Source organism: Schistocerca gregaria, chromosome 6 (assembly GCF_023897955.1).
Source record: "Schistocerca gregaria isolate iqSchGreg1 chromosome 6, iqSchGreg1.2, whole genome shotgun sequence".
Taxonomy (NCBI): domain Eukaryota; kingdom Metazoa; phylum Arthropoda; class Insecta; order Orthoptera; family Acrididae; genus Schistocerca; species Schistocerca gregaria.
In genome coordinates this window covers 377,470,531-377,495,722 of record NC_064925.1, presented here as the reverse complement: position 1 = coordinate 377,495,722, position 25,192 = coordinate 377,470,531, and the positions used below count along the sequence as shown (strand labels likewise).

Genomic DNA, 25,192 nt, shown 5'->3' with positions numbered 1-25,192 from the left:
CTCGTCAGTCGCCAGGAATGTGTACATATTTAGCTTTGCGTTTTGGACATTATGTGTTGAATCTGTAAACAGTTCTGGCACATTCTGTTTATCTGTGATGTAGTGACATTGTATTGGGATATGAAGAAGCTTGCACAGGATAGAGTAGCATGGAGAGCTGCATTAAACCAGTCTCAGGATTGAAGACCACAACAACAACAACTTATGGAAATGGATCAAATGGCTCTGAGCACTATGGGACTTAACTTCTGAGGTCATCAGTCCCCTAGGACTTAGAACTACTTAAACCTACCTAACCTAAGGACATCACACAAATCAATGCCCGAGGCAGGATTCGAACCTGCGACCTCAGTGGCCGCGCGGTTCCAGACTGTAGCGCCTAGTACCGCTCGGCCACCCCGGCCGGCTTGTACTTACGAATTCCGTAGATGCTGGTATACATGTTTTATTTGTCCTCTTTTATAGCTCTTCATCTTCTGCTTTCTGGCACGTGAAATTTCGTTGGTAATGACATTCAACAGTTGAAAAAACAATCCGAAACGTAATAACAAGTAAACAAATGATCATTTCCTAGTGCCGAGAAACAGAAATTTTGCTTACCAGAAAGCAGAAGAAGAACAGCTGTAAAAGAGTAGAAAGAACACATGTAGACCAACATTTACAAAATTTATAAGTAGAAATTATGTATTGTCACTACATCGTAGATAACCAGAACGTGCAAGAAGTGTTTATAACCTCAGTATTTAATGTCCAACATCTATAACCAAATAGTTTAACACAAACATGTATATATTCCAGGCCACTGAAAATTCCTTGCAAATAATAACGGCGAAACGCATAAAGAAAGATTAATTTGTTTTGTTCGGTTGTGATAGACCCATCTAAAGCAATAATTATCAATGTAATATTACACTCAACTGAGGATAAAAGGACAACAAATAGTTAACGATGTTAAATAACTAGTTGGAGCGAAATGGATGAGCATGCCGGAAGCCGTCATGTGATAACTCTATGGCGCAGAGGCAGTGTTTTCAAAAATGTTCAAATGTTTGTGGATTTTAGACACTACTTAAACTAACTCATGCTAAGAACAACACAAACACACACACACATACACACACACACACACACTCATGCCCGAGGGAGGACTCAAACCTCCGGCAGGAGGGGCCGCGCAATTTTTGAGACGGCGCCTCAAACCACACGGCCACTCCGCGCTTTGCAGTGTTTTCGTCATGTATTTCAGAAGACGGCACAGAATGATCATTCATGCAGTGCATTCCGGTGCTCTGGCGTGGATTTCTGGTTGAGTCATTCCAGTGTTCTAGGAGAGTGTTTCCGTTACGTGAGCAGATCGAGGAGCCAGTAGCCAGCTGGGCGATGGAATTCTGGTCAACGAAAAAAAAAAGGAAGATTAGCGTCTGACGTTCCGTCGGCATCGAAATCATTAGAGGGGATTTTAAGAAATTATGGAAATCCTCAATTTGGATGGCCGCACGGGGATTTGAACCGTCTTCCTCCGGAATGGGATTCCAGTGTGCTGACTACTGCCCCACCTCGCTCCGTTGTGTGATGGACTTGGGGTGGTTTAGCAGAAACCATCAGCATCGTCGTTTTTCTCACAACTTTTAGGCTGTTCCCTGTTCCGAACTCACAAACTAAATGATGCCCATCTTTTCCGATATCTTCCATTATCTCTTTTCCCATTCAGCTTGTATTTCAGGATTTTGTAGGAATTCTGTCACCTGGCATTTCTTGAGGTGTTGCCTCCAAATCTGGTATCTTCATTTCTAATCGTATATCTTCCCTTGTGCAGCCCTTCGTTCTTCTTAGGAACATAATGTTTGCTGCTTGAATCTTATTTTCTTTTTTTTGTGATAACGAAGCTGTCACTTTCGTAGGATAACACAAGAACTGCCATCACTTACATAATTTCATGGTGGTCTCTTTTTGCATTTTGTAGCCCAGTATTCTGCTAATGGTACCACACACAGCTGGGAAGATGTGTATTTTATTTACATTATCAGAGTCAGCGCAGAATAAATAGGTTTGAGAGATTTACTCTAAAACAGAATTACCTAAAACAATTTTTGGTCTGTCTGGATATTTTCCTCGGATTACCATTATTTTTACTATAAACGTTAAAGTTGTATTTCTGCCATATTTTGTTCAGCTGGTATACTGATCTGTGGAGACCATCTTAATTCTTTGGAATAATAAAGATGTCATCTGTTAACAGAAGAACATTCAGATATCTTTTGTTCGCTATCTTAATTTCTTTGTTTACGTTACATTTCCATTTGCAAATAATAAGCTAGATGGAAATATTAACAAGGATGGATGGTAGTCCACACCCTTGTCTTACACTTTGGTTTATAATGATTTATTCTACTGCCTTCCCGCCTGTGTTTATCACAATGCATGTATTTTTGTAAATTTTTCACTAATTCTATTAGGTGATAACGATATCCACATTCAGACACAATCTTCCACAGACTATCGCACCTCACACAGTCGAAAGCCATCCCAAGGTTGATGAAGCCATATAGGTTTCTGTATGAAATCCTCTGTGTTTTTTCTTTAATGTTCTTAATTACGAACACATTGTTTATGCATGAGCGACCTGATCTAAATCCATTTTTCCTTAGAAATGACAGCGCCTGTGATATTCTACATGCGGTTAATGTTATATTTGAGTATAATTTGTAGCCATTGTTTAAAAGACTGACGATATACAGTAACACTACGAGACAGCGCCTCACAACTAATTAAATCTGTAATTATGTGTAAATTCTTGGATGTATAATCTACTTTATTAATTTTGTCAGTATTCATTATTTAAAAAAATAATGTAATGTATTTGTGGAGAACTATTGAAAAATGATATTGTAAATCTTTATCGTAGAAACGCTGGCCAAGTCAAGGATATTAGAAGATCCAAATAATATCTTTGAAATATTGCGATAATATTGTTGGGAGCGTGCGCGCGCAGAGAGAGAAACAACTGCTAACAGCAGATTGTCGCTGGTGAAGTATGGACGCAGTGCGGTTGACCCCAAGGGCATAATAAAGTGTCTATTGCCGAAATGGTGTTTTAAATATGAACAGGCATTGTAAATGAATGAGTGAGCTCATATCTGGGCACAGTACAAACCAGCGGGCTAGTGAAGCAAGGGATACAACCCGTCGGCTTTGACCAAAGACGTCATACATTACTCGTAGATCGTAATGCCTTCACTTCGAGCTATTGATAGTAAAACAGTTCTGTGTTCCGGATAAGTACTATCATTGTACATTAAAATAACTGAATGTGATTTTAAAAGACATCGCTACATATTGCTGAAAATATTCTTCTTGTGCATTTATTAAATTAATTGGTTGTTTCTAATGGCTCGAAGTGAAGACATTACTATCTATGAATAATGTATGACGTCATTGGTCAAAGCCGACGGGTTGTTTCCCCTGCTTCACTAGACCCTCACTTACTATCAGCGGGATCCTTGTCTTTCACCATTATTGCCGAGCGAATAATAAGTGAAAGAGATGATATTACTTCAACTGAAGTAAATTTTATTGCACTTGCCAGTCACTTTAAATTCAGTCAGCTCTTGAAACTAAATAATAGTTAGAGTTCATATGTCTTGTAGTGTTTCCACTGCATAGTATGAGTAAGAAAGAAATAACACTACAAAGTAAAAAAATAAAATAAAACCTCCAAATTTCTAGCGAAGTAAAGTGAATATTCAGTTTTGACTAAAGTGAGTATTGGGATCTATGTGTTGCTAATATTTGCAGCCATTTTCCTCAGTAGCTTCTTCCCTTGTGTTTTATCATAAAGATAGAAAACTTCTGTCTCTTGCAAATGAAATTTTTTCTTGAGTACCATTCATTTTTCGCCTACTCGTGTTAGATATCTTTAGTTTTTATAGCACACATAAAATTATTTAATTATACATATTTTGAGATTTCTATTGATTTTACTGCAGTTTGTTTGGAACTAGCTGTGTTTTTTACACAACTCATTTTTGTGTCCTGTTCATGCAACCATTTGTTGCCCTGTATGGTATAGATTTATTCCAATACTTTTTTTTTTTTTTTTTTTTTTTTTTTTTGCACATAACCTGTACTGTAGAGAATTGCACACGTTTACACTGCTCTTGATCACTTGCTTTAGAGATGACTAAGGGATCATGGGAACTTTCCAGAATGAGATTTTCACTCTGCAGCGGAGTTTCATCATGGGAACTGATTGAGGGATAATGCGAGAGTGGAGTGGAAAGTTGGGATGCGGTGTAGGAAGGGTGGGTGGCGGGGCAATGTGTGTGTGTGTGTGTGTGTGTGTGTGTGTGTGTGTGTCTACTTTTTAATTTTTATTTATAGTTTTTTTTGTTTTACATTATTTTTTTAAATATGTAATTCACAGTCTATCCTAAAAACATATGTAAACACAACTTTAAAACAAAATAAAATAAAAATTATAAGTAATTAAAAATAAAAAGGTACACACAGACATGAGTTTGCAAATGTTTCATGTGTTGCGGACTTCTGCAAATTGCTTTGCAGAAGTGTTTGTGGTTAATTAATGAAATTATTAGGAACTTTTCTGAAGTACTAACTATTTTAAAATGGTGATTAGTCGCGGGTACCTGAGGACAGACAGAACTGGGGTGATGCTCAGTACATCTTAAGTTATGTGTTAGCGATAGGTAATTACTGATGAACTTTATTAGTTACAAAAAATTGTAATGTACTAGTAATTAATTTAAAATCATATTACCGTATATGACTTCCCGTACGAGCCCGCGTCCTACATGGGTCTCCCGCTCAAGTCCGCGCGCGTGCGTTTTCGTTCCGCTACTGTCTCCCTTTTCGTGATTTTAATTTCAGTCTGATATTTAACAATTATTAACTTTGCTCAGTTTTGATCTGGCGACCGTAATTTATTGGTCCGTAATCAAGTTCCATACAGTTTCAGTTGCATATTCAAAATTATACATAACTAAAATGCATTACGTAATTCCACACGAAAATTCTTTCCGATCGTTCTCCTACTTGATAAATAACTGTACTTGCATTCTTCCGGTTACCGTCGTTGTTCGGAATCGATGTCTTTTCTGTAAAATAGGGAACATCAGGAAACAAAGGTCACTGAATCATTAATATACCGACGGCACGTTACAACGCCACTATAGTTTTCATCGTCCTTGCGTTTCTATTTATTGAAGAGAGATTACTTCTTCTGCATATCAAGTAGAAGCCAATAAATTATATTAGTTTCCGATGGAAATTTGAGAATGATGTTTTTGTGTAACTTTCCCTGTTGACTTTGAACTGTGTCCATATTTTTTGATGTAGTGATAATAGGCGGGTCTTCTTAGAAATCAGTCAGAGGTGGTGCATTTAAGTGGTTTGTAGACGTAAGCAAATTCCAGCCCAGTTGTCGGATAGCGAAGTCTTTTTCTCAATGTAGTTCGGTAGTCACAGTATAACACTACCGATCGCTACTACTATACCATAACCTCTAAGCTGGATGCAGTTCGTATAATGAAATTATTTTTATTAAAGCAATTACAGTATAAAGAAACAGAGCAGTGTTACCCTCTGAAAGGAAAGTAGTTGTGTTGACCCTGATTTTACTAACGGAGGTGGCTTATCGGAAGTGAAAGTCAGAATTACGTAAAAATTTAAACAGTTACAAACAATAATTTGCTTATCCTCACTGTCAAAATGATAATAAAAACGGTCGCCAGCCTAATTAGGCATAAGAATGAGTAACATTCTTGTTGCTGAAAATGAAAATAAGTAACTTCAATGGGCAAACACAGACTATACTTTGTCACTCGAGAGTGCAATGAACTGTGTCACTAGCAAATGTTACCGTTAAAGAAAGTGAAAGTGTTAACAGGTATAGAAAAACATGGCTATTAGATAATTACAACAGATAATGACATCCACTTTTTTGCTTTCAAGGCTTAGTCAAACTGAGTGTTTTCAATAATATTACTATTACAGTGCACTTTTGCTCTGAGCGCTATGGGACTCAAGTGCTGTGGTCATCAGTCCCCTAGAACTTAGAACTACTTAAACCTAGCTAACCTAAGGACATCACACACAGCCATGCCCGAGGCAGGATTCGAACCTGCGACCGTAGAAGTCTCACGGTTCCGTACTGCGCGACTAGAACGGCGAGACCACCGCGGCCGACACAGTGCACTTTAGAATAAAAAGTTGGACATAGGTTCAATATTACTTTTCAAACATATTCCTTTCTGACATGAAATATGCACATTATTGTGCATAGATTAAGTCTCTCAATACTAAACACCTTTTTATTTAGAATTAAAATTAAACTGAATTCACTAACATATTACTTCTCACTGTCTTTTGAATAAAGAAGTTACTGTTTTCATAGATAGTTATCTTTCTATTAATCGTTATGTAGCATGATCACAATAGACGAACTGCAGATCCTGTTACAACATTATTATGCACTTTGAATACACAAGAGGAACCCAATATTGCACAGAAATTGACTTGAATAGCAAGAGTAATTGAAACTTTCTATAATTAAGTAACTTTTTTGCCTTTGAACTACTTTCAATGGAGGGGGGCCCTTAATCTTGACCACTTCAGCAGAGCAAACTAAACACACTTTCATTACATCAGTGAAACAGCAAGCATTAACATATAACTCTCAACAATTGCATTTCTGAACTTTTACTGCAGTGAAACATAAAATTGAGATATTTGTTAGATCCTTTCAACAAACATGATTCATCTTAGCACACTCTATTGCCATATTAATTTTAATATGCTTTCAATAAAGGACACTCGGTAATCATAGTTCAAACGGAGAGGAACCTGAGAGGTGTTGTGATAAGGAAAGAATCGAGGTAGGTACATAATTTCAGTTATAAATTACCTTATATTTGAGCACACTAACACATCCAATGAGCTGATCCTTCACTGCACATTACTATAGTTCTTCTGTTCTATTACAGTGATTTCGCAATGTGGTGGCGTGTGCATGTTGGTAGGTGGATATGCAGGTAGAATTGCTGGACTCTGACATTTCTTGGTGGCGATGATGGATACCAATTTCAGAATAGTTCCAGCTCTTTATCCATCCATCCGAGACATTGGAAAGCGTCAGGAAAAGCCTCTCTCGGAACCAGCACAATACACAACTTTTAAATGAGTAGTTGGTAATTTGGAAGCTCGTTCCCGATTGGCTCTTTGTTCCACCTTTTCTACCTATGCCAATCACAATTTGCGTGGGCTACTAAGTTCCGTTCCGGAGGAGAACCACAACACCTTTTACATACAAAATAACTAAGAACCCTAAGTGAGGATCAGCAATTACATAATAACAACCAAACATATTAATTAAAGCAGAACATTTGCACATATTGACATTTCTAGAAAAATTATTTAAACAAAATTGTTCAACCTCAAAGTTGTGAGAAGTTTAACCCTGTCTCGTGGGTCAACGCTAGGCTTCCTTGCTCTGTCAGTCATGAGCTCTTTTGCTGCCTAGATAGCAGAATTCCTTAACTTCATCTACTTCATGATTGCCAATTCCGATGTTAAGTTTCTCACTGTTCTCATATCTGTCACTTCTCTTTACTTTTGTCTTCCTTGGATTTATCTCTCAATCCATATTCTGTACTCAATAAACTGTTCATTCCATTCATGAAATCCAGTTAATTCTCCTTCACCTTCGCTGAGGATAGCAATTTCATCAGTGAATCTTATCATTGATATTCTTTCATCCTGAATTTTAATTCCACATTTGAATCTTCCTTTATTTCCGTCATTCCTTGTGCGATGTATAGATTGAACAGTACGGCCGAAACACCACATCCTTGCCTTACACCCTTTTTATTCCGAACACTTGGTCTCTCTCTCTTCTAGTTCCCTCTTGGTCTTCTGTCTATGGTGTATTACCCGTCTTTCCCTAGAGCTTACCCCTGTTGTTGTTGTTGTTGTTGTTGTGGTCTTCAGTCCTCAGACTGGTTTAATGCAGCTCTCCATGCTACTCTATCCTGTGCAAGCTTCTTCATCTCCCAGTACCTAGTGCAACCCACATCGTTCTGAATCTGCTTGGTGTATTCATCTCTTGGTCTCCCTCTACGATTTTTACCCTCCACGCTGCCCTCCAATGCTAAATTAGTGATTCCTTGATGCCTCAGAACATGTCCTACCAATCGATCCCTTCTTCTAGCCAAGTTAACTTACCCATATTTTTCTGAATTTCGAACATCTTGCACCATTTTACAATGTCGAATGCTTTTTCCAGGTCGTCAATGAACGTGTCTTTATTTTTCCTCAATCTTGCTTCTATTATCAACCGTGTCAAAACTGCCTTTCTGATTCCTTTGCCTTTCCTAAAGCCAAACTGATCGTCATCTAACAGATCCTTAATTTTCTTTTCCTTTTTCCGTGTTCTGTTACCCAGAAACTCTTCAGTCCAATCACAGAGCTGCATATTGCAGAAAACCCGTGACCATTCGTGTTGGCCTCCTTTCTGTAGGCGGGAAGCTTGCCCAGGTGATGGACACAGCAGAACCGTAGCCGCCAGCGGACGCCCCGTCGTAAAGCACTGGCGGGGTGGACGCCTGATGTGTGTGTGCGTGTACGCACTCTAGCAGCAAGCCGCACCGCGCCGACTCTTCGACGTGAACGGCTCGGCGAAATTTACGCCGCTGCGAGCAGTTTGGAACCCACACGAGATGGCGAGTATATTGCTTGGTGGGCGCCGGTACTGAGCTGTATTTTAGCAAGACTTTTGCATACGAAAATTATGATGTAACGCATTTCACGGTTTACGAGAGATGCTCGGAAAATTGATTTCCCAAACGGTTTTGTTCCTTTTCGCTTTTAAAATTAGTAACGCAGCAACACGCAGAGTCGTCTGTTCTTGGTTGATATGTGTTACTAGGTAGTGATAAGTTATACTCTGGGTCGCAATGAGCTTCGAGCGCCAGCTCAGACTTTACGACGCCCTGTTGCCATTGACCCCAACGTAATGTCTGAAACGCCAGAATCTCGGACATGTTGCGAAACGATATCGTCTGAGTTAAAATACTCCGGAGTGTAATATTCTGATAACTGCAGCAAGAGGCATGCTGAATCAAAAGGTGAACGTGGGTGAAACAAATTCACTGCTGGCCATTAAAATTGCTACACCAAGAAGAAATACAGATGATAAACGGTATTCATTCGACAAATATATTATACTAGAACTGACATGTGATTACATTTTCACGCAGTTTGGGTGCATAGATCCCGAGAAATCAGTACCCAGAACAACCACCACAGGCAGTAATAACGGCCTTGATACGCCTGGGCATTGAGTCAGAGCATGGATAGCGTGTACAGGTACAGCTGCCCATGCAGCTTCAACACGATACCGCAGTTCATCAAGCGTAGTGACTGGCGTATTGTGACGAGCCAGTTGCTCGGCCACCATTGACCAGACGTTTTCAGTTGGTCAGAGATTTGGAGAATGTGCTGACGAGGGCAGCAGTCGAACATTTTCTGTATCCAGACCTGCAACATGCGGTCGTGTATTATCCTCCTGAAACGTAGGGTTTCGCAGGGATCGAATGAAGGGTAGAGCCACGGGTCGTCGCCGGCCGGTAACCAATGGCACCCCATACCATCACACCGGGTGATACGCCAGTATGGCGATGACGAATACACGCTTCCAATGTATGGCCGTTCGGTTCTGGGCGCTACAGTCTGGAACCGAGCGACCGCTGCGGTCGCAGGTGCGAATCCTGCCTCGGGCATGGATGTGTGTGATGTCCTTAGGTTAGTTTGGTTTAATTAGCTCTAAGTTTTAGGCGACTGATAACCTCAGAAGTTAAGTCGCATAGTGCTCAGAGCCATTTGAACCATTTTTCCAATGTCCGTTCACCGCGATGTCGCCAAACACGGATGCGACCATCATGATGCTGTAAACAGAACCCGGATTCATCCGAAAAAATGACGTTCTGCCATTCGTGCACCCAGGTTCGTCGTTGAGTACACCATCGCAGCGTTCCTGTCTGCGATGCAGCGTCAAGGGTAACCGCAGCCATGGTCTCCGAACTGATAGTCCATGCTGCTGCAAACGTCGTCGAACTATTCGTGCAGATGGTTGTTGTTTTGCAAACGTACCCATTTGTTGACTCAGGGATCGAGACGTGGCTGCACGACCCGTTACAGCCATGCCTGTCATCTCGACTGCTACTGATACGAGGCCGTTGGGATCCAACACGGCGTTCCGTATTACCCTCCTGAACCCAGCGATTCCATATTCTGCTAACAGTCATTGGATGTCGACTAACGCGAGCAGCAATGTCGCGATACGATAAACCGCAATCGCGATAGGCTACAATCCGACCTTTATCATAGTCGTAAACGTGATGGTACACTTTTCTCCTACTTACACGAGGCATCACAACAAAGTTTCACCAGGCAACGCCAGTCAACTGTTGTTTGTGTATGTAAAATCGGCTGGAAACTTTTCTCATGTCAGCACGTTGTAGGTGTCGCCACCGACGCCAACTATGCGTGAATGCTCTGAAAATCTAATCATTTGCATATCACAGAATCTTCTTCCTGATGGTTAAATTTCGCGTCTGTAGCACGTCATCGTCGTGGTGTAGCAATTTTAATGGCCAGTAGTGTACAAGGTCAGGGTTACAGAAAAGAAGACGTCTCGTACAGTAGCTTTAATCCATACACTCATTCATAAATTTGAGCCTCTTTTTGACATTGTCAAGGACTCTAATTATAGTTGATAATACACTGAAGGACCAAAGAAACTGCTACACCTGCTTGATATCGATGGCCCTCGCGAGCACGCAGAAGTGCCGCAACATGACGTGGCATGGTCTCGACTAAAGTCTGAAGTAGTGCTGGAGGGAATTGACACCATGAATCGTGCAGGGCTCTCCAGAAATCCGTAAGAGTACGACGGGGGTGGAGGTCCCTTCTGAACAGCACGTTGCAAGGCATCCTAGATATGTTCAATAATGCTAACGTCTGGGGAGTGTTTAATGTCAGAAGAGAGTGCCTGGAGCCACTCTGTAACAATTCTGGACCTGTGGCGTGTTGCATTGTTCTGCTGTAATTGGCCAAGTCCGGCGGAAAGCACAATGGATATGAATGGATTCAGGTGATCAGACAGAATGCTTAAGTACGTGTCACCTATCGGAGTCGTATCTAGACGTATCGGGGATCCCGTATCACTCCGACTGCACGCGCCCCACACCATTACAGAGTTTTAACAGTCCCATGCTGACATGCAGGGGCCATGGATTCATAGGTTGTCTCCATAACCCTACACGTCCGCCGCTCGATGCAATTTGAAACGAGACGTCTGACGAGGCAACATGTTTACAGCCATCAACAGTCTAATGTTTGTATTGACGGGTCCAGGCGAGGCGTATTGCTTTGTGTCGTGCTGTCATCAAGGGTACACGACTGGGCCTTCGTCTCCGAAAGCCCATATCAATGATGTTTCGTTGAATAGTTCGCACGCCGACACTTGCTGACGGCATAGAATTGGAATCTGCACAAATTGCATAAGAATTGCATTTCTGTCATGTTTACGATTCTCTTCAATGGTCGTTAGTCCCGTTCTTGCAGGATCTTTTTCCGGGTGCAACGATGCCGGAGAGAGATGTTTTACCGGATTCCTGATATTCACGAACACTTGTGAAGTGGTCGAACGGGATGATCCCCACTTCATCGCTACCTCGGAGACGCTGTGTACCATCGCTCGTGCGCCGACTATAACACCACATTCAAACTCACTTAAATCTTGATAACCTGCTATTGTAGCAGCAGTAATCGATATAACAACGTTGCCGATCGCAGCGCCGTGTTATGCCTATTTACATATTTCGATATTTGAATTCACCTGCCTATACCAGTTTCTTTGGCACTTCAGTGTAAATACAACTACTGGGACTGTAAGTTCGTTATTTCGTTTGAGCAATAATGTCTTATGTTTTTCCGAATTTAAGTATGCTGTACAATTCGCCTTCAAATTACACGAACATATAGTTGAGCAGTGGCAGCGTGCAAGAAGATACATGCTTGCTTTCGTAGCACTAAGGCAATTTTTAGGAAACTCGTGGGATTGAAATGAATTATTCGGCGTTTGCCTCTTGAAGTTGTCTATGATATGTGAAAAAGCTTACCAGTGTACACATACAAAAGTCGACTCTAATAAAACCACAGACGCTGATTGCCCCAAACTTGTCGATTTGTCCGAAACGTGACGAGCTCGAAAATGAATGACGATGAAAGTCGTCATTGTCGCAGACTGTCATCTTTTCGCCTCAAATACTGGCTTCGAATTTCGGAGATGTGGGATTATTTGTGATTCACTAAAGAAAAATTTCAGAAGGGGCTGCAGTACAGAAACATTACAGCATCTTTCTCTTTTCATATAAAAGAACATTATGAGTGTCAAATCCCTACGATTGTTACAGTGTATGCTTTGCAAAAAAAGAAAATAAAGCGCAGGAAGAGTGTGGTCATATGGCTACCCAGCAGGATGGAGCAGCACTGAACTTCAAATGGAACTTCCGAAATGTGCTAAACGAACAGTTGTTCGAAACTGGTTCGGTAGAGGAGACAATTTGCTTTTGTCACTTTAATCATTTGAAGACTGTGAATGGAAGTCGGCTTAAGTAAAATTTTTTCAAAAATCTTTTTTCGATGCTATTGTGTTCTCGTTACTTTGGTGCATGTCCTATTACTTTTGTGATTCTGCCCTTGTAGTGTCAGACACAAAACATAGTTTTTTTCTGTATTATAGGCACTTAGAACAAAACCTTTCCTTGAAGAAATGTGTTCGCAAATTGTGAATATGATTCTACATGAGCTGTATAAATGATTAGTGAAACATGAAAAATTATGCCGGACTGGGACTACAACCCGAATTTCCCTCTCATCGCGAGTGGTCACCTTATGAACCTTTTTTGGAAAAGTCATTGCCATTGTACATCATAATTACTAAGAAAATACATCTATTTAATGCTCCTCTACAATAATCAACTATACATTACACAGGCTATAAATACAACGAGGAGAAACAAAGTTAACTAAGCGGGTCTCTGAGATGTTGTACGATAACAGATGTAGTAGTAGAGCAAAGATAACACGACCACTCTCTCCATAGTTGCCAAATTTATTCAATATAGCGGATACAAGATGGCAGTGATAGATATGGCAACATCACATTAACGTCATGGTGGGAGGTTCCTATTTAGGTGGGAAGATAGGTCAGGATGTACCAGTGGCCCCCGCAAAGTGACGACGCGGCCGTCAGCTGCCAAGACACGGGCAGGTGTCCGTCTGGGTCCTGCAAGCATGAGGCAGCGGCATCTCTTTCATACTTGACACTTGAGAAATTCCTGTCGAAGTACCTGTTCACCTAGGCACCACTACTGGCGTGATGACGCATAACTGTCGTGCAAGTCCAGCATCGAGAAAAATGTTTGCTTAGCAACTAAAAGGTACTAAATGTTATTCTGATGTCACATGTTTATGTAAATAATTGGCAATTCCTCCCAATCGACGCACTATAGTAATATGTTCGAGAATAACATAGACTGCTTTGTCCCTAAAATCTTAATAGAACAGCCCATTTGTCACTGAATTTACCCATCAAACTGCTGCTGATGCCAGTGTGGGAGCACCATCCACCATTGATTTCTACAGACGAGACTTTCAGTGGCAAAACTATTTTTACAGATCGCCATATTGCACTGACAGTTAAACCCTACAAAAGTGGCATACAGATGGTCAAATATGGAAAGACACTTACTCAATTACACTGCTCCGCGACTGACAAGGAATGCCTCTGGCATGGCCAATCGATTCGGCTCAAATTTGGCAGGCCGCTTGTGTACAACCTAAAACGAAGGAATCTAAAATATTTGGGGTCAACACCCCCGTGTTTTTGAGAAAATCACCCCTAAAGGTTATGACGAGCAATCGACCCGAAATTGGCGCGATCGATAGATAATTGTAAATAGCGCATTTTTCATCATCAGGTATGGGGGCCGAAAAGGCGTACTTTTCCAGAAATCGAGGTCAGAAGCTTTTGCCACTACCGCTTCTGTACCCACATGGTAAACGCTTGTCGCCTACAGCAACGGCAGCGCAATGGCTAAAGTAACTGGATGGTAATTGCAGAACCTGGCTTCAAATCTAGAAGAAACCTAGCTGATATTCTTCTTTTCGTTTGTATTTATCCATATCTCAATTGATAGGGATAGGAGGGTTAATAATGAAAGTAAATCAATAAGGAAATATAATAATAAGGTAGGCAAATAAATTTCTCAAACCTCTTGGAATAGTAAACAATCAAAATGTTACTCCAGGTCACTTAAAATGGCTCTTCCAGTCACTGTTACATGTCCTCACTTTTCTTCAACCAATTAGATGGATGGTATTTGTCATATAAACATTCGAAACAAATATACTCACGGCACCAAGAACATGTAATGAATGCAATCTGTCGACAGCTACACTATTCCTTCCGAAGAGTCGGCGGAAAACAAACTTGGTTTACATTTAAAAATATGTCTTTTTCGGGAATTAATTTTGATGTGTACCACGCATACCACTTCATTGCCTGAAAAATTGGTGCTGAAAGGTGGTTATGAATTATGCTGTGAATAGTTATTGCATTCGTGCGGTTGTGCAATTCCCGCTGGTTTTCCACAAGACAGTGCAATTCTGAAGCCTGGAAATAAAGTTTTTAACCTGGCGATAGAAGTAAACATCACACGGCTGGCACACAGGTGTGCAGTTTGGCGCTATTAGTTTTACTGTGCACGTCGGCTGACCTTCGCCATCTGTAAACATTGTGTCATGTATTGTAGCATTAATTTTTCCACTCCAGGAATCCAATATTACGCAAAACTTGTTATCAGAAGCGTATGATTTTAAAACATTCTCAAGAAATGTTCTGTAAACAGCATTCGTCAGTTTCCCGGATTTGGAGCAGGTAATGTAAACATTTTTCAACGAGTCGGTTAAATGATTGACCTCTTCTATAACCTGAGGACCAAATGTAACAATCGTTTCTTGTAAACACAGAAAATCCTTAGGCAACACTTTTCCAGAGGCTGTGATGGTATATTGCGCCGTGTACGAATGTGTTAGTTTCTTTTTACTACCAATTGCGACAAGGGTTCGTTTTTCTCTCTTAAGCGATAACGTGCGTCGAATGTTCGTCCGATACTCGCATACTGTTTGATCGGTATTGATCTCGTAATCACAATTAAAAACGGGCATAAGTGACGCCGTTTGCGTGCTGAAAAGAGCCGCCACTTTCTGTATATCTTCTGTATATTGTACCTCCTTATGAGAGACGTATTTAGTGACGTGCCCTTGACGAATTTCATACACCGATTTGAAATTTCTTTTCACGATTATGATGCAGCAAACGTAAAATCCTTGTTGGCCGCATATTGAAGCACTGCACCTGCAGCCCACTCCTGAATTATTCTCGTTGTTACATTCTCGTTACGACAACGAGATTCGACAAATCGGTCGTATCTCCACATATTTATCGCCTGGTATTTGTCGTATCTTGTCCCTCCTTTAACAATATCACTCTCCCACAATTTGAAGTCCTTCTTCCTTTTCAGTGTTGTTGTTGCTCCATTCTTTTACATTGTTTGTAAGTTCCTATTTGGATGATTCGTGGCTAGCGGTACTGCCTTTAATTTTACTTCAAGGGGTATAGCGCCGTAGTTAAATCGTTTAGTAACTGGTTCGTAATACTCATCGGGAACAGATGAAGCACATATTCCCTGTGACATGGAGAATTCCAAAGTGTTATGACCATTTTGTGATTCACTAGTCGGGATATCTTCCACTGAATCACCTTCTGCTACGTCTTCATGATATAGTGCTTCAGTATCAACAAAAGCCATTTCGTTCGTCAGCTCAAAAAATCGCTCGACGATAACCGCTCCTATCTGGAACGCCAAGAAACAGAACTGCCCGCTTCCGGTAGTGCATTGATAGTGCATGTGTCTTGCAATACTTTTACAAACGGAAACACAGCGTCGGTAACTTCCCGCTTGCCACCGTCTGTGACAGGCTCCCAACTACATATTACAATGCTAGTCAAAGGGTGTATATCCTCCATTATTCAGATTATGACACGGAAAACAATAACTAGTTACTACAGCATAAACAGACGAGATAATTACTATAAGCTACATACAGTACTCATCATATGTTACTTGTGGACGAACACTGCATTCATTCACAGAACGTATTTCATTCGGCGCATTAACGATGGAAAAATCACTAAATGTATACGTGAGGTTCGCAGCAGGCTAAAGATGGAAAACAACTCTTTCTGATTGACTTCAATAAGGCTCATGCTGGACGCCTTCACTCTTCTAGGTTCACAACTATGATATTACGAAGACAACCGTGACAACATAACTCTCCCCGTGTGCATTCTGTCCCGTGCCTCGCTGTAAACAAGCGTCACGCGGTTGGCTATCTGTGATCCCTCGTGAGGGATTCGCAGCACTCTTACTCGGGGTTGTTTTAGTGTGACAAGGCTTAAAAGTTTAATACTTTACCAACTCACGGCGATTGGGAAATTAGTTGGTCTACCTTACTATTGTCATTCTTATTAATTTACTTACCTTATTAACCCTTCTATCCCTATCAAATGAGACATGGAAAAATACAAATAAAAAGAATAACATCTGTGCCGCGCAGGTTTAGCCGAGCGGTCTCAGGCGCTGCAGTCATGGACTGTGCGGCTGGTCCCAGCGGAGGTTCGAGTTCTCCCTCAGACATGGGTGTGTGTGTTTGTCCATAGGATAATTTAGGTTAAGTAGTGTGTATGCTTTGGGACTGATGACCTTAACAGTTAAGTCCCATAAGATTTCACAGACAATAACATCTGTTAGGTTTCTTCGAGGTTCGAACCTGGGTTTTCCGATTCCCAGCCAGTTTCCTTGGCCACTGCACTATAGGCGCTGTCAGCGAAAAGCGGTTACCATGTGGGTACAGAAGCGGCAGTTGTAAAAGTTTCTTTCTTCGATTTCTGGAAAAGCTTGCATTTGCGGACCCCATACCTGATGATGAAAAATGCTCTATTTACAATTATCTATCTATCACTCCAATTTTGAGTCTATTGCTTGTCATAACCTTTAGGGGTGATTTTCTCAAAATTGCGGGACTGTTGACCCAAAATATCTTAGAATGCTTCGTTTTAGGTTGTACACAAGAGACCTGCCAAATTTGAGTCCAATCGGTTGGCCGTGTCTGAGGCCTTCCCCGTGTGAAGACGAAAGCTGGATTGGATTGGATTGGATTGGGTGAAGAGACCAAACAGCGAGGTCATCGGTCTCATCGGATTAGGGAAGGACGGGGAAGGAAGTCGGCCGTGCCCTTTCAAAGGAACCATCCCGGCATTTGCCTGGAGCGATTTAGGGAAATCACGGAAAACCTAAATCAGAATGGCCGGACGCGGGATTGAACCGTCGTCCTCCCGAATGCGAGTCCAGTGTGCTAACCACTGCGCCACCTCGCTAAGTGAAGCTGGATTATTAGAGCGTGAAACCGATCTGCAACCCGACGATATATCACCGTCGACTGTGTCACTGTAGTAAACATACAATTCATATCCTACGCCATACAAAATCGTCCCTTTTGCATCACTCATATAGCTATCGACTGGCAGACACTCCTACATATACCGCAAAGACAGGCAGCACCATATATACTCATTGCAGCAAGACATATTTTCCCACAGCGGACGGTCACAAGTCACCTGCTTCCAAAGTGCGACCAGAGCGTCTGCGGTGGACCGAAGTCACTCTCCGAACTGTTGTACAAAAACGGGCTAGTTTCTACACCAATCTCCAAACTCTGGGATTACAAAAACACATGTATTTTCACATGGTTTGCCAGAATATTATACCATTTACGCGATACTCTCGTTATCAAGTGTCTTTCACCTGCTAGACGCATAAACCACAGTCGATGTTCTCTCAACTAAATAAAGACGCAAAATGTGCAACCACACGTCCATATTGAATCTTCTCAAATTTCCACACAATCACGCAAGCCGTCCAACACATACTAAGTATTAGGTCACTATTCGGCCGTCTATAGGACGACACGGTTAATTCAGCTACATTCCTGCATCACAACAGGTCATTTTTTTTCACATGTCGGAACACAAACACATACTGTATAAGCCTGATGGTCAAGGGGAATGCATCACACATCCCGTACCACCATGTGTAGTACTTCAACAATAATAGATTGCTGGCGATACGAAATAATACTGACCGAAAATCAGCAATGGGTGGGCATGTCCCACAAGTTTTTCTTCCGAGTGGTTCCACTGTGTCTAAGAAAGAGAGACTTAATCGTCTTACAAACTGCCAGATGTTAAAAAAGACGACTATACTACTATCACAAGCGGTCCTGGTTCTACAGGTGCATATAAGCTACACTGGCTTTATAAATCGAGGTATGGCATTACCTCTGAATGAATTGGTTTTTCCATACTTATACTGTGGCACTGAATATACAGGGTGTTACAAAAAGGTACGGCCAAACTTTCAGGAAACATTCCCCACACACAAATAAAGAAAAGATGTTATGTGGACATGTGTCCGGAAACGCTTAATTTCCATGTTAGAGCTCATTTTAGTTTCGTCAGTATGTATTGTACTTCCTCAATTGACCGCCATGATTTCATACGGGATACTCTACCTGTGCTGCTAGAACATGTGCCTTTACAAGTACGACACAACATGTGGTTCATGCACGATGGAGCTCCTGCACATTTCAGTCGAAGTGTTTGTACGTTTCTCTTTCTTCAACTCAAACAAGTGATGTCAGTCAATCATCATGTTGTAACCAACAGTGTCCCAGTGGATGGATGGGATGGAATGTACTGATGTACTGATAGTGTGAACAATTTTAGCAATTTTACAGTAATTGCAACTGCTGCCAATGATGCAACAGACACATGGACATACGCAGACATACGGTAAACAGAGCAAACGCTCTGCAAATGTGGGATATGTGGTGTGGAGGCGACTGGATGCAATCGAGTACAGTGCTATACTATGCCTCCCCATCAGTACGTTTGTGCTAGGTATTGGCAGCTGTACTACAATTACGAGCAATTAGAACACGGAACGAGAGTTGATGTCATGATCGCATGGATAGAACTGACATAAAATCGATAGAATTACGAAAAATGCGTATACATTGAGGGAATATACACCGAAAACCAGGGAAATTGAGGAAGTATTAGCGTGTCTTCTGGTTGGCGCAGAACAATTTGTACATGGGAACAAGTATGTTACAGCAAGAGGAATCCGTGAAAACTTGGACATGGAAGCGAAGGGAACCAAGGAAACAGTCACTTTTTTTCGTCGAGGCAGCATTCCACTGAATGTATATTGATGTAACAGTGATACCGCAAGTTGACTAATGTATCTGACGCTTTTCAGGAAGAGAGAGAGCCATCTGCCTCTAAACTTACTCGCATCTGCGTTGAAGGATGAGACAGAGTGGATGGAGTGGTCGGTTGAGGTGGAGTTGAAACGAGGTATGATTTAGTCGTAGAGTGATGATGCATTCTAGAGAGAGAGAGAGAGAGAGAGAGAGAGAGAGAGAGAGAGAGAGAGAGAGAGAGGAGAAGTTGTTGCAGGTCATTTGACCATTTTTTCCTAATGTTCTGTCAGGATACATCAGTTGTGTGACATATCCTGCGTTCAACTTGTATACAACCGCGTGTCCTGTGTGGGTCTTAGACCAGTGTCTACTTGCAATCGTTAACAGTAAACCTCTCGGTCATCAGAGGACTCTCATGTGTGATGAAACATGACACATTCCTCTAAACGAACGAAGATTTATGCGATGTACTCCATTCTCCTGTCGCATATTTGGTGTAAAATCGATACATTAGTTCCATAACTAAGTTAGCGATAGGGATTTGTGAGACACTGCAATCCCCATGTATACATATACGTGACAGATGTGCTGTTTACGGAGTTAGTGGCGGCATGACTTGTAATTTCATATGTCGGACACTGCAGCTATGCGTTTATCTGTTTCCTTGTAGGAGGTATTTTCCGTTACTAACGATCATTATATATAGGACTAATGTGGGCATAGTATAATTCCTGAACAGTGATCGAATGTGGACAGTGAACGCGACACATCTCTCGAAAACTATGATGTGCAGGTATCACACAGAGCCACTGTTTTAAGGAAGTAGGTTCTTCGTTGCATAGTTTGTTACTTAGTTTATTGTAGAGAAACCTGCAAGAGGAATGTATGTCATGCGCTGGAAATATATTTCTTACGTTGGAATATTAACAGCGCTGCATTCCACAGGACTGATAGGTCTGAATCTCAAGCGATGTAACATTATAGCCCGATTTAAGTACAGAACCATGTAGTCATAGGAGCGCCTGTGTTTATGTTCTCTCTTACCAATACCCTCCTGGTACTGATGCCAGACAGCAGAACAATACTTTAAAATTGATAGCGTAGTTGATCTACATAAACTGCTTCGAACTCCATCTATCTGGAGCTCCATCATACATAAAAATCACCCGTTTCTTGTTTTTCTTAACCGTCTGCTGATACATCACAACACTTTCAAATATCTTACTATAAATCGATAAGGAGTGCTAAGCTCCTCGACATGAGCGCATCTGGAGAAATCTTGTGCACTTGGATGTGTGAGGACTCGTCAAGATTCAATCATTCACGAAATGTAGAATGTAGTGGCCTACTTACGATCGGATGCAGATTAAATCGGTAACGGTGCTGCTTGGTGGGCTGGTCAAAGACAGTACGAGGGGGGCTTTCAGTGTCTAATTTTGTCGTAAGACTGCGAGAATGATCCATGACTCCCATCTGAATAGAGACAGAGCATAAATCATACACTATACTTGAGATATTAAAAATATGTAGAGCGCTGTCTGGTATACTTTGATGATGTATATATTCGAGTAACAATGAATGGACATACTGCACAGTCATCTAACTACATTAGCAATGACACTGGCAGGGTATAGGAGAGGGGTGGTTTAGCGATGATACTAAAACTGGGAAGCATGCTGTTGCATCATTGGCCGCAGTTGAAATTATTGTAAAATTGCTAAAATTGTTCACACTATCAACTGTGATGGTTATAATTACAGTATACCGATGGTGTCTATTCCATACCATCCATCTACTGGGAATCTGTTGGTTACAACATGATGATTGACTGACTTCACTTATTTGAGTAGGAGAAAGAGTTCTGGTGAAGGGGCAACACCATCTGGGCATGGCTAACACTGAAACAGTGATCACGTACATGACTGCAATACGAGGAATCAGTTGAAACGGAACACTGAGCCATCAACTATTCCGTTACTTTGACAGATGAGTTTAAATATAGAGATCGTCAGTCAGCTACTGACTGAAGTTTGGAAACTCTCCACAACGCAGCCAAACTCTTCCAGTTTCCTTAATTGTAACTGTTTTTTACTTACAATCTTCCAGTGTGTGTGGTGTGTTATGGTAGCAGCAGTAACAACATGACTTACACCGTGTGATGTCTAATTTTCTGCGAGAAGCTGTGGATCAGTACATGTTGTAGTCAGTTTAGAACCTTACACAGACCTCGAAGTCGTGGCGGAAAAACAATATGTGTAGCAGTGTACAAAGCATGTTACAGCAGAAAAAAAACGATGTTTCAAATAACGATACAGGGTGTCAGACAATGATGCAGGGTCACAGGAAGGGTCTCTTCGACTTATAGTATAGTTCGTGGGATCTACATCTACATTTATAATTAATACTCCGCAAGCCACCCAACGGTGTGTGGCGGAGGGCACTTTACATGCCAATGTCATTACTTCCCTTTCCTGTTCCAGTCGCGTATGGTTCGCGGGAAGAACGACTGCCGGAAAGCTTCTGTGCGCGCTCGAATCTCCCTAATTTTACATTCGTGATCTCCTCGGGAGGTACAAGTAGGGGGAAGCAATATATTCGATACCTCATCCAGAAACGCACCCTCTCTAAACCTGGACAGCAAGCTATACCGTGATGCAGAGCTCTTGCAGAGTCTGCCACTTGAGTTCGCTAAACATCTCCGTAACGCTATCACGCTTACCAAATAACCCTGTGACGAAACGCGCCGCTCTTCTTTGGATCTTCTCTATCTCCTCTGTCAACCCGACCTGGTATGGATCCCACACTGATGAGCAATACTCAACTATAGGTCGAACGAGTGTTTTGTAAGCCATTTCCCTCGTTGATGGACTACATTTTCTAAGGACTCTCCCAATGAATTTCAACCTGGCACCTACCTCACCAACAATTAATTTTATATGATCATTCCACTTCAAATCGTTCCGTACGCATACTCCCAGATATTTTACAGAAGTAACTGCTACCAGTATTTGTTCCGGCAGTACTTGTGATGAAACTTTAAATTGGTCTGTACAGTGGATCAATACCTGTATATTTAATAGGATCATCACATATGATCGATATCGCCACACAGGCGATATTTGATTTCGATGTATGGGAGGAGAGAGACGCTGTTAAAATTTTATCGAGTTCTCTATTGGGTGAAGTTAGTGGAGCTTTTACAGTTCGTAATTTTTCTCTGTTTGGATGTTAAAGAAGAACGAAGATAGCATGTTGGGCAGACATGTGTGAATGGGCCCTGAGGGATGCGGATCTGCTTCGGACTGTAGTATCTGTATGTAGTTTGATGACACACCACAATGCAGTAGCAAAATCCTTGTCCTTGTTCTGGTTCCCGTACTGTCTTTTATACTATATAGTGCTACTGGAGCAGGCTTCATTGGAGCTGACCTTACACGTTGTACACTGTTGGCAGAGCTGCGATAACTTGTTCCCATTTCCACCGAATGGTGAAAACACGGCCCTGTCGCACTAATTAAGATCTCTCTGTTTCTACACATGCTGCAGAAGGTGGTGGATATGGGTCTCTCTGACTTGTGCTCAGTTCCGACTTAAGATGGAATGATTACATACACAAAGCTGCAAAAATAGCATCAGTTCAAAGATGCTTAGGGACTATCTAAAACTATGTTGGAATTTTAATGTAGCAGACAGATTCGAGAAAGGTGATTCGTTTCGAGATATGAGAGGACCAGAAATATGGTTCAGTAGTGGCTGCAATCATTAAAGGACTTCTCCCTAGGATCCAACACAGGTATGTGGTTACATGGAAACACTTTATTCCAAATGATAGACATCATTCCTAGTGGATAGTGTAACACTAGAGATCTGAGAAGATTGTGTACATTTCTTACGACATCAATCAGCACACCATGTACTGTTTGTGATCCTTATCAATCAACCATTGCCTATAATCCAGTGCATATATTGTGTAATCTCTGACATGGTATTGAGACACTATATGTCACAAATACTGGAAATATCTAGTGCTGCCATGAGGGAGTTGCTAATAGTTGTTTCATACCACGTTCTTTAGCCAAATCACTTCCAAAATTTAGCGATTTTATTACAAGGATGCATCTGGGCTATGTGTAACCACAATGCTGGTGTGATAATATACACTCCTACTGTATGATCACCGTCTATATTCAGTGCCACAGTATTTGTCTGTCAAAACCAATTCATTCAGAGGAAATGTCATAACTCGATTTATAAAACTAGCATAGCTTTCAACATGGATACTTGTGTGCATTTAGAGAATAAGGATCGCTTGTGATAGTAATATGGTTGTGTTTTTTAACATATGGCAGTTTGTAAGATAATTACGTCTCTCTTTGTAAGACACAGTATTCGCAAAAAAAAAAAAACTTATGAGACATATCCACCCATCATTGATTTTCGGTCAGTATTCTTTCGTATCGCCAGCAATCAGTTATTGCTGAAGTACTATACTTAGTAGTATAGTAGTATATTTAACTGTAAGTACAGTGATAAAATATGTATGTGACCGGTTTCCTAGAATGATTCTCTGTCTAGGGGTGCGCTCTGGTAGTGGCCTATAACGGGAATGATTCACCTTTCTGGCTAATGGTAGGAGCTGTCTGAATGGAGAGACCTGTTGGGATGCAGGACTGTAGCTGACTTTACTGTGTCATCCTCTACATGGCCGAATAGCGACGTCGGTATTCGTGAGCAAAAATATCAGTTTCCTCTATTTTTTAGGGTTTTCATTTGAAGGTCTTCGTTTCTAGTTACTCAGTGGTTTATGGCAAGCTACACCTAGTTAAAGTTTCAGTTTTCTAGAGATATAATTTCCAGCCTATATCTTTGGAATTATGTTGTGCGAGTGGTACTGCTATGCATATGATATTTCCATGTGCTTGATATTGAGAAGTATCGAGTAACTAGTATAATATTCTGGGAAACCATATGAAAATACATGTGTTCTTGTAATCCAAGAGTCTGGAGATTGGTGTAGAAACGAGCTTGTCTGTGTACAACAGTTCAGAGAGTGACATAGTTCCACCGAGGAAGCTCTAGTCGTGCGTCAGAAGAAGGTGGCTTGTGACCGTTGGCTGTGGGAAAATATGTCTTGCTGCAAGGAGTATATATGGTGCTGTCTGTCTTTGCAGTATATGTATGAGTGTCTGCCAGGCAACAGCTGTATGAATAATGCAAGATGCAAAACGAGTGATTTTGTATGGCGCAGGATATGAACTGTATGTTTACTACCTCGACACAGTATGCTGTGATATATTGTCAGGTTGCAGATCGGTTTCACAGTTCTAATATTCAAGATTCCATCATCAGTGGCAGAGCAGTGTAATTGAGTACCAGTCTATCCGTATTTGATGGTCTGTATGACAGTTTTGCATGGCTTAACTGTCAGTGCAATATGGCGATCTGTAGGAAATATTTTTGCCACTGAAAGTCTCGTCCACAGAAAACAATGGCGGACGGTGCTCCCACATCGCCAGCAACAGCAGTTTGACAGGTAAATTCAGTGACAAATTGGCTGTCTCATTAGGGTTGCTAGGGAGAATGCAGTCAATGTTACTCTGGAACATATTTCTATAGTGCACCCAGAGGGGGACTTGCCCATTATTGTCTACATCTGTATAAAATGGAGAACCTTTTAGCTGCTATGCATACATCTCTGTCGGCACTGGACCCGCACCACAGCTAT

General features: G+C 41.3%; 1 non-coding gene across 1 annotated transcript; it reads right to left on the bottom strand.

Annotated features, from left to right (window-relative positions):
- Positions 1–319: 319 nt before the first annotated feature.
- On the bottom strand, positions 320–403 carry Trnas-gga (transfer RNA serine (anticodon GGA)). Its single transcript is given in 2 exon segments — positions 320–354; positions 364–403. It is a non-coding gene; the product is annotated as a tRNA-Ser (tRNA).
- Between the last annotated feature and the right edge of the window lie 24,789 nt (positions 404–25,192).